The 10,848-nt window shown below is 50.9% G+C and overlaps 1 protein-coding gene across 1 annotated transcript in view; it reads right to left on the minus strand.

Moving 5' to 3' along the window:
- Positions 1-9,354, minus strand: part of RAI2 (retinoic acid induced 2) — a 60,552-nt gene extending 51,198 nt beyond the window's left edge. The window contains exon 1 of the mRNA XM_068533246.1: positions 9,095-9,354. The gene's annotated coding sequence lies outside the window, so the exon portion shown is untranslated. The remainder of the gene's footprint in view (positions 1-9,094) is intronic.
- Between the last annotated feature and the right edge of the window lie 1,494 nt (positions 9,355-10,848).

The following is a 10,848-nucleotide window of genomic DNA, read 5'->3' on the forward strand; positions in this document are numbered from 1 at the left end:
CTCTTCTTCCATTTAACTGTGAATGGGTAGAAATTTTGTCCCACATGGGGTGGTAGTTCTCAAGCCTGGTCTGTAGGGATCACTGGTTTACGTGACTTTCCAAAACGGTTCCCTGTGCAGTTTGGGCTGTAAGAACCAGCCTTGATGACCCCAAATCCAACTGCCCAGCTCCTAAGAGCAAAAACAAGGCTTAAGGTTTCTGGCGTGGGTGTGTCTAACATGGAAAGGCCAGGCAGAATCAGTCTCTTCTAGCCTTCTTAAAATGCAAGTGATAAGCCACAAAGGATCCTAGAACAAATATTGATATTTTCACATTCAATAATTTCATATTTAGTCTAGCGGGTTAGTGATTTCTTTTTTTCATAAAAGGAAATTGCAGCCAGAGCTAATTGCTCAATCTGAAATGTATCTGGACATTGTTTAGATGTTGGAAAGGAAACGGTAACATTGCAGAGTTTTAGCAAAGAGGAGGGCATTATTTTAGAAAAAACTGCAAATGTAAATTAATAGAAAATGCAGTCCTGAATGGTTTTCAAAGCTTCGATGTACACAGTCGAAATAGCGCCTCTATTTTGAGCTTTCCTTGACATTTTTCTTATTTTTAAATGCAAAAGGAAATTCATCGGCACAGGCTCAATCCATTCCCATCCATTGATTTGTTGGCCAATCAATGGCCACTGTAATCTGAAAAAAATAACACCAGTTTCTCTGAACCTTTCCAAGCGAGGCTGTGTTCAGCTAAGCTTAATAAAGAGAAAAACAGCAAGGACCATCTGGAAAACACTCTTCCGGAGTCGCGAAAGATAGTGGCAGCCTTTGCCCAACCTGCTATAAATAAGTGTCTCAGGAAAAAAAAAAAAAACACCCGATTTTCAAATCTGTTTCTACTTAATACAGCTGCAATAGAGTTTATTTAGCTTTTCCCTATAGCAGGAAGACTGTTTGCATTTTTACGACAAGGGTCTAAATGTTTTTCACAGCCATTTCCATTGCCATTATTTTGAGGAACAACATACCACTCGGACCTGTCTGTTGGCTTCTGCAGCACACAGTGGTGGCCCCAGTGGGCTCTGCACCATGAAACTGGCCTCCAAAGCCCAGATTTATGATCCTGCTTCCTCTCCCACTGTTGCAGCCATCACCCAAATCCTAGCCTGCAAGGGCTGGGCAATTCAGAATGACCAAGAGTCACGTGCTGCAAATCAATTATTTATCTGCCTGGACCCAGCACTTGGTGGATGTCTGCCAGCTCACTGCCTCTTCCTTCACGCTGACAAGGAAGAGTCAAACTACTCTTCAAGGGAGGCTAGAACTCACCAATGAAGGTCTAACTGCTGGCTTGGCCAACCCCTCCATGCTCACCTTTCCACCTTTCCTCACTGGCTAAGCCTGCAATGGAATCCCTCTACAATCGACACTCGGAACTCCTTCAGACACACTTTGGAAAAGGTCGGCCTGCCTTGGCTGGCTGCAAAATGAAGTGGCCCCCAGTGATGTCTGCACTGAGCACCTGGCCATACCCCTGAGCACCCGCAAACACCCATCCCCCTCCAAAGGCTGTCAGGGCAGGGTTGGTCCTGGGACACTGTCCTGTGGAAAGAGCAATCCACCTCTCTGTTCTCTCTCTGTCCCCCAAGCGCCCATCCCATTTCCATGGATGGGCAGGGAATGGTTCAACCCCATGACACCTTCCCCGTGAAGGCATGACCACTCCCCACTTCTAGCCTTTCCAGGGACCACCAGTAAGAAGATGGCCTCATCCCCCGGCAGCATTCCATCTGTTACTGTTGACTGCAGGCATTACCAGGACCGAGCTGGCTGAAGGAGCCCTGCTGCCATTCTCTTTCCCAAGCAGAACTGCTGCAGGGAAATAAATGTGTGTAAGAGGGGGAAAAACCAGGAGGGGTGGTGAGGCCCACCTGAATTTGAACGTCCAATAATTCTGAAAAATGCTCCATCTCCTCACCACTGACTTTCTCTCTCAACAGTACTGGAAAACACAGAAATTAGTGGTGGGTAAAGCGCTGCTACGATCTGAAATGAGTCTATTACAGTGTTAGGAGCAGCGCTCTCCCAAGTACACTAAAGGGCTAAATTAATTGGCTCAGGCTTAAGATGCTACAGGAGAAATGACAGTGGGGAGGGGGTGGGGTAGAGGAAGATGCCTGGTGGCTTTGAAGGCATGCCTGGAATCAGGTGCATATGAAAAAGAAATCAGGGAGAAATAAACCTGTTCTCTTCATGAAGAAACAGAGAAGCTGTTAGTTGTTACAATGTGCCCCCCAATTACCTATGACTTATTTGATCACCTGACTTAAAAAAAAAATCTCTGTATAATCTCTTATATAATCTTATAGACCCTTCCACCCACTTTAAAATTAAATCAGGCACATGACCTACTTCCAACTGTTAATTAATCACCCCCATGAACTGTACATATAAGTCAGAGGGGGAAATTGTGTCTTTTATTATTTCAAACTGAAGATTTCCAAAAGCCACAAACTATCTATTAAATCTTGGTCTAGACCAGTGGTTCTCAACCAGGGTCCATTTTGCCCCAGAGGGGACATTTGGCAAGATCTGGAGACATTTTTGGCTGTCACAGCTGGGCTGGGGAGGGGGGCAACACTTCTGGCATCCGGTGGCTGGAGGCCAGGGATGCTGTTAAACAGCCTGCAGGGCACGGCAGCCCCGCAGCAGAGCGACCGGGCCTAAAATGCCGACAGGGCCAAGGTGGAGAGACTGTGCTCTAGATAAAGGCAAATACGCTTGGCCTGCAATATTTGTATCTTTGGCAGTCATCAAAGGAGAAAAATCCCATTTTCCTTGAAATCTAAGGTTGGCTTACATATATGTTTACTAAGGACATATTTACTCCTTTCCAAATAAATGAAACAGGTTCTCAATCTGAATCTGGGAACATTAAAGAAACACTGTGATGATGGTGGAGCTAGGCAGGGTGCATTTTAAATGCATATTTCATCAGTCTAAATGGATGGAAATTAATATCTCATAAAATAAAATGATTATCTAGTTACGTTCCATACAAAACCAAAATCAATACACTGCATCTTACTTAACCTGCAATTAGTGTTTTAAAAAACTAAACCAAGGAAATGCCATTCTTTCCCATTTCTTGCTAGCTGGGTACACATTTCTGAGCATGAGGCATTAAAAGGCAAACAAGCAGACAAAGCCCCCCTTTTTTTAAGCAAATTTTTCCAGAGCATAAAAAGCTTTCTGAATCATTCTATTTTATTTACTATAGATTCAATCATTCTTTAGTGAACAAAACATGCAGCCCATTCTGTTGGTTATGCCTGCCTGGCTTTCCAAATACCGCCAAAACTGGGATGATGAATCACCTACTTTGTGGCCCCACTGTGTGTGTGTGTGTGTGTGTGCGTGCGTGTGTGTGTGTGCGTGCGTGTGTGTGCGTGTGTGTGTGCGTGCGTGTGTGAGGTGGGTGTGGGAGTCCTTCAGCCAATTATTTCCATAAAGTCTTAAGAGCAGGTGCTGAGATTCTCTAAAATTCCTTTAGTTCTAGAACATTCTGTGTGGCTGTGCGGTGTCCCCAGCATGAGGATGGGCTTCGGGCAGGAAAAAAAGCGTGTTCCTAGAGCTGGCCTAGGGCTTCCAGGCTAAAACCGTGGAGGAAAGAATGGCTGACAGCTATAGCATTTCGACCCTTCCAGGCCACCGTTCCTTTCCCTGAATTATAAGGCCAAAGTGGGCATACACACAAAGGCAAAAATAACAGCAACGACAAAAACGCCCAAGCATACCCAGCCTTGGCTGCCAGTGAGGCCCAATTCCGCTGCTGAGAAAGAACAGTTGCTACAGTGCAGCTGGAGGAGCTTTTCCAGGGAACTGGTAATACCCTGGCTGTTAATGAATTATTTTTCGCCAGAATGTCGGATTCTTCCTGTGCTCCAGTAAACAGTCTGCTTCTGCCATGGGAAACAAAACCAGCTCCTTCCGAGGAGCTCAAGGAGGTCAGCCAAGGGTCCCCTGTGGGGGCAGCCCCCTCAGGAGCCAGAGCCACAGGCGCCTGACCTATAAATCACCGAAGCCCCAAGTTCATTATTCCAGCTCTTTCTGTTTCCTCGGGCCATGCCCAGGGCCCAGAGTAGGGCCCAGGAAGACCACAGTGCCTGCTGTGAGCCCTCCCCCACCCTCCTGAACTGCCCCTTGCTCAGGGCTCCTCATCGGTGGCACCACGTGTGTGTAAAACTGGCCTTCCTGGTGTTCATCCTGTCTCTCTCGCAGAAACTGCATTTATTCCCTGGCTCTTGCTTTCATCAAGCTGTCAGGAAATGACTATGGGCGTCCCCCTCTTTTCCTTTCTCTTCTTTAAGACTGGCCCCGGACCCAAATAACCCGCTCGCAGCACAAGGATGTCTACTTGGGACACTATTCTCCAAACACACATCCCCGGGAAGGATATTATTAGAGCAGGTGTCAAGGAAATCAGTCGCTCAGGAGGGAGACAGCTCTCCAGTGGGCAAGGACACTGGCCTGGGGTGGGCTGGGGTGGAGGAAAGGACGGCCAGCCCTGCCCACCCTACCCCTGTCTTGCTCTCTCATCTCCATTCAGTTTCAGGAGCCCACATTCCTCATGGAAGGTGCCTGAGCAAACATGCTCATGGGTAGGCTTGATGGGGACCCCCAAAATGGCACCTTAGCTACTGATAATCAAAGTTGCCTGATGCCAGACTGTTGTGGCTCTTGAGTCAGTCCCATGCCTCCCACCTGCCATGGGGATGGAGGGCGTTTATGCCCCCCAAAACTTCTGGAGGTGCTATGAGGCTGGAGGCACAGGCTGATAGAGCAGAGCTGCCTAACAGAAATACGTATGTAATTTTAAAGTTTCTAGTGGGCACATTAAAAAGATTAAAAGGAACAGGTGACATTAATTTTAACACTAGCTTATTTAACAAATATATTCAAAATATTATCGTTTTAACACGTAATCAACATAAAAATTATTAATGAGCTATTTTGCATTCTTTCTTTGTACTAAGTCTTAGAAATCCCGTGCGTACGTTATCGTCATAGCATACCCTGCTTTGGACTAGCCACCTTTCACCTGCTGAAAAGCCGCATGTGACTAGTGGCTACTATATGGGATGGTGCAGGTATAGAATATTTCCGTCATCATAGAAAGTTCTATTAGACAGTGCTGGGCTGAAAGACCCAAAAAGCTGTGGGAAGAACAGTGACGTGTGAGCAGGATGGGCGATAAGAATTACAGCAGAAGTGGGAACCACAAGGATTGGGATGTTGTAGGAGCCCAGCCCTACCTCTAAGTGGAGATTAAAATGGGCTCTTACGAAAGGCCCAGGGCCCATGCCGACAAGGTGGGGGGCTGCCCTCACAGAGGTGGCAAGGCCAGCGAGTATAATCATTACTTAAGGCATCTGCTGCTTGAGCAGCCTGTATCTTAGCTCTTCGGATCTGTTTAAGGCAGGGGCTGGGACAGAAGATCGCCAAAGTCACGTATGTTCTTTCAATAACAATTCTGGGTTTGCAATCTAATTTGGTGAAGCAGATACAGAAACATGATCAAATTACGTGCGCCTGTGTCTGCGCGTGCACGTGTGTTCCTATGAGTGTTCTTGGCTGGAGAGAGAAGGAGGGTCATGTGCGAAATCCAGAAGTACTAACGTGGCCACCCAAATCACCTCCTCAGCAGCTGCCATCAGAACACAGGAGAGCGGTAGCCTTGAAAGGCTGATCAGAAATTGCGAGCCACAAAGGAGACGCCTTGAGTCTGGAAAGGATGAAATGATGGGCGTCCGGGCAGACGGTCAGGTGGGAGGGAGAAGTGGTAATCAGAGGCATTCTCCAAAGACAAGTGCTGCCAAGTCTACAGCAAGGATGTCACCCTGATCCCCAAATCAAGCTTAATTCAGAGTCCCACACAGGCTTTTGTGCACGGGAGAGTGCAATTAGCCATCTTTCCCCTTCCTCAAGAGCCTCATTCTCTGAGGTCCCCCTCACATTCTGATCATGGAGGCAGCAGAGTCAGAAACACCTCATATGTGGATTCAACTCCTGGCTCGCCCAGCGGCCCCAGAATTTCTAGGGGGTTAAAGGCCACCATCTGGTTGGAAGGGGGCTAAAAGACTTGCTTTGATGGTGCAGTTGCAGAGCAAGAACCCACCTTATTTTTATTTAGAGTTTATTTGAGACGGTTGAGTCAGAAATACCTTACCTACCCTCTGGGCCCACCATGGCTAATTACTTAATCTGTCTCATCCTCAGTTTCCTCGTGTATAAGATGGGAATGTTACTGCTCTTCTCACATGGGCTCGTCGGCTTGGAACTACCCAGGGCTAGAGCTGCAGCATGACACCAGGCGCTCCGAGACCCCAACCGAACACAAATCTCTGGATTTCTCCCTGCTGGTCTCCCTTGATAATAACTTACAGCTCCCTCCCACCACCATTCACTCCATCAGTTCCATCATTTAGTCACTCAACTCTCATTCATTAAGCAATGGTGGTTGGGTGTTGGGAATTCCAAGATGAAAAGGCACAGTCTTTCCATCTGAAGTGGTTAAGGACTATTTGGGGTCTATCTACTTGGCACATAAGCATGTACCCTGGGTGGCTGGGCTGCCTCACTGGTGCCCCTCTCCCCCAGTTAGGTACTATATTTGGTAGGGGCTGAGGACTCCGGTCTCTGGGAGAAATAAATAAGAGACTTGGGGGAAGGGTAGAGGAACATGTTGCCCCTTTAAGTCATAACCACCAAAGTCTGGAATCAGATACTCAACTGGAAATTTCTCTGAGCCTCAGATTCCTTATCTGTAAAGTAATGCCTCTGTTACATCATGGTTTCCCACATGTAAAGTGTCTGGCAGACAGAGGGCAACAACAAATGTTAATTTCCTTCCCGACTTATTCCCCTCCACTACCCTCCTTCCCTGAATCTAAGGTTACAGAAGGAGCCAGAGAATAGACACTTGCTATTTTCTTACTGTAGATTCAGAGCACACTGTGTGTGGATGTCTCCACATACAGAATACCTCCATTCTGGGTCAAATGGTTCTGGGGAGACCAGTCCTATCTAGTTTTCAGGTCATTATAGCTAGGGCTATATTGGTCTTCTGGTGCTATAGCACTTCCAGCAACACCTCGTCACACACCTTCCAGCTTTTTTCTTTCTTTCTTTCTTTTTTTTTTTTTTTCCATTTCAGTGGTCCTGTCTTGGTGGCTCTGCTTTCTGGCTACAAGACTTTTCATTTATTTTACAGTTCTTGACCAAATGCCCATCAACCAAGTTCTCATACTGGCAACTGGCATCACCTGGAAAGCTGTTTTCTCATTTGTTCCTCAGATGGGCAGATTTTCCTGGGCCAAAACTCACCTCTGGAGGTCTGGGGCTTCTTTGCATGATAAAGGACCTCCCTGGCTGGCTGAATGGTACTATGGGCTGGTGCCAAAGCAGCCAGTACCCCAAGATCCAGTCTGACTTGGCTCGTGGTGCCCGGCCACCTTGTCGATGTCTCTAGTGGGCATCTGTCAGGATGAGGCGGAAGCGCCCATTCACAGGATATTGTGTGTGGGGTGGGGGATAGGTGGCTTCTCTGGGCTTCCAAGGGGCAGAGAAATTGGGATGCCACCGGGTTTATAGCCTTCCAGCCACCCCGCCTTCAGAAAGTAGCACAGCTCCCTGTGTTCCCCTTTGAGAAGAAAACACCGAGGACAAAACAGTGGGTAGGGGCATAATGCTGCTCGGGTGAGCGGCTGCCACTCACTAGCCTCCCCACTGCCCTCCTCCCATGCTGCCACCCCTCTACTGTAACAAAGGCATATCACAACACATTTTCAAAGTTATCAAAAGTCTCTTGGTCAATCAACAAACGATTCTGATGACGCAAAAGGAGGAAGAGAGACGTCTAGAAAACGGTGGGAGATTCCTTGGGAAAAGCACACAAAACCTTGGCCGATGCATGCAAGGCTAAGAATTGTTTTCTCCCTGCTGGCTGCTTTTCTCTCTGTTCTAAAGAGCAGCTTCCAAGAATCAGCTAAATAAAGGGATCACACTAGAGGATGAGAGATAATGCTAAACCAACAAAAACAAAGACCCAAATGAAACAGAGCCAGCCTGAGAATCCGCGGTTATCAAAACTTTGTTTGGCCGTATCTATTTATCATCGCTGCACACCCGGGCTCTGCGGAATATCATTCTGTTGATGTCACTTATCCTCAGCAAAATATTTACACATCCTTAAAAACGCCAGATGAGGGGGGCCGCCCCCGCACCGCCGCGAACGGCCCCTCAAGCCCCGTCGCCGAGTTCTGGGTAGACCGTGAGGTGGGTTACGACGGTGGGTGGCTCCAGCGGGCACAGGTAAAAGATGCTGACAGTTCCGGCAACGCGGCCAGCCAGGCGCTGCGCCCTGCCCTGCCCACCTCTCCCCTACCTGACTCTGTAAGAAGCAGCCACATCCCCGATACGGTGTCAGCGTCTCCTCCTCCTCCCCCTGCCTTTCTCATTGATTAAGTTCTCAAACCATTGTTAAAGCCGGGTTGCTTTTCCCTGGAAAACTGGGCTGAATTCATTAAGCTTCCCCCATCACAAAAGGAATATTCATAAAAGTTTGGCAGGCAGAGAGGGAAGCTGACTGCGTGCCTTGGGGTGGGTGACAATTCGCTCCTCCACAGCCACCTTCTTCTTCCGTGCCCCATCCCTCTCTGCATCCATCCGTCGTGCCCCAAACCTACTCCAGGGACTTCTGACAGGGAAAAACAAAGCAGCAGCTGTTTGGCAACATTTCTACCCCCTCGCCGGCAACTGTGGTGGGATGCCATTTCCCCACCCAGGCGGAGCTTATCCTGAACAATAGTCGGGCTTTAAACGGCAAACAAGCAAACACACAGAGCATAACCCCAACCCCGAAAAAGCCAACGCGGAGGAAGGCAAGAACTCCCTCCGCAGCACAAGGCACCGCTGAAACGCACGCAAAAATGCAGCGAGAAGGCTGCTCGGTGCCTAACATGGCAGAAAGCCCGAGATGGTGCGGCCACCCCGGGTCTGGGCATTGGGGGGCACGAAGGCTCGCGGGGCGCCGACGCACACTCACCCAGCTCCGGGAGGATGCGGGGCTGGCCAAGCGTCACAAAGACGAGCCCAGTGAGATCTGGCAAAACCCAACTTTCCACCCGGCTCGCCAGGGCCGCCAGATACGTCAACAGAATCCATCTTTCGAAGGGCCTGGAAGGCGCCGCGTTTTCCGGGCCGGGGCAGAGCGGCAGAGCCTAAGGCGGCCCGGTGCGATGCCCGGGCGCGGAGTCCGCCGCGCGTCGCCCTCTGCGCCCGGTGCCAGCGCCGGTGTCGGCCCGAAACCCACTTCGGGGCCCCCGCCCCGCCGCCCGGCGCCGCCTCCCCGGCCGGCCCCGGCCCCGCCGGCCAGTGCGCGGCGCCGGGAGCAGGAGCGGGGCCCGGGGACGCCGCGCGGGTGGCGGCCTCGGCTCGCGTCCCCGCCCCCGCCCGGCCCTCCCCGCTGGCCCCGGCCTCCGGGCGCCGTCCTGCCTCCGGGAGCAGGCCCCTCCCCGGGCGCCGGGCCCCGCCAGGCGCGCCCAGCCCGGCGCGCCCCCTGCGTCCCGGTGGCAGGTCCGTGCGGGGAGGGCACGGGGGGGGGGTACCCCGGCCCGCACGGGGGCGTCGCGGCCGCTACCTTGCAATCGCGGCCGCCGCCTCCAGGAAGCCAAGGGGTGGTCGCGGGTGCGGGAACTCTCCGGTCTGGCCTCGCCGCCGGCCGCCTGAAGGGGGTGCGCAGCGGTGGGAGCTGCCGTCGCCGCTGTCACCGAGCTGCTGTCGCCGCCGCTGCTGCCGGTCGTGCGTGAGCGTGTGTGCGCCTGTGTCCAGACGAGTGTGTCTGCGTGCGGCGCCCGGCCTTTACTATATACACCGAGGGGTGGGAGGAGGCGGGGAAGGGGAGGGCTTGGGGGAGGTGGCGGAGGAGGGGGAGCAGGAGGGGGGCGAAAGGGTACCCGAGGAGGCGGCGGCGGAGGAGGGACAGGTGATCTCGCCCACGGGGAGGGCGTGGCTGTCGGAGGCACGGGGTGGCGGGAGGAAGGGGTGCCGGGGCGCGGGGGGCGGGGCCGACGCCGGGGAGAGCCGGCGGAGCGGGGACCCTGCTGCCTCCCGGCGGGCTGGGGACCATTTCAGACCCCAGGATGCAGAGGAGAGAGAACATAGCCCAGGAGGGAGGAAGTGGCTGGTGGATGGAGGCGGCAGAGGTGGTGAGGGCCCAGCGACCACCTCCTGAAATGCCAATTGTGATACAGGTCGGAGATCCTTCTCACAAGGTGTGAGATGATCAAAGACAAAATTAGCCTACAGACATAATCTCATTTCCGCATACTTGCCTGAAAGGTGATTCATCTGTTAATCTAACATTTATTAAGCACCTAGTGTTTGCCAGACACTGGGCTAAGAACTGGCGTTACACAGATGATGACTATGTGGTCGCTAACCAGTAAATAAATCATAGGTGTCAGCAGTAGTATTGATCATTTTAAAACAAAGTAAAAAAACCTAAATCCTATAAATGTTTTAAGAGGGCAAAGGAAGCAACTCCACTGGTTTAATTAATCCCGAAAGGTGAAAAGATTTTTTTTTTTCTGGTAATCAAAACAGGATGCAGATATTTGAGAGAGAAGGGCAGAGAAGAAATTACTTGAATCAGAGCTGAGAGCAGTCTGAATCTAGCTGTCCTTTGCGTGTTCAAACCTCCTTGAGTTTCAACACTCACATGAGTAGTGGCTATGAGTTCCCTCTTGTAGAATTTGGGGTGGTCACAGGGTACAGTACATAGAGAGCAGTCTGGCAAGT

Source organism: Eschrichtius robustus, chromosome X (assembly GCF_028021215.1).
Source record: "Eschrichtius robustus isolate mEscRob2 chromosome X, mEscRob2.pri, whole genome shotgun sequence".
Classification (NCBI taxonomy): Eukaryota; Metazoa; Chordata; class Mammalia; order Artiodactyla; family Eschrichtiidae; genus Eschrichtius; species Eschrichtius robustus.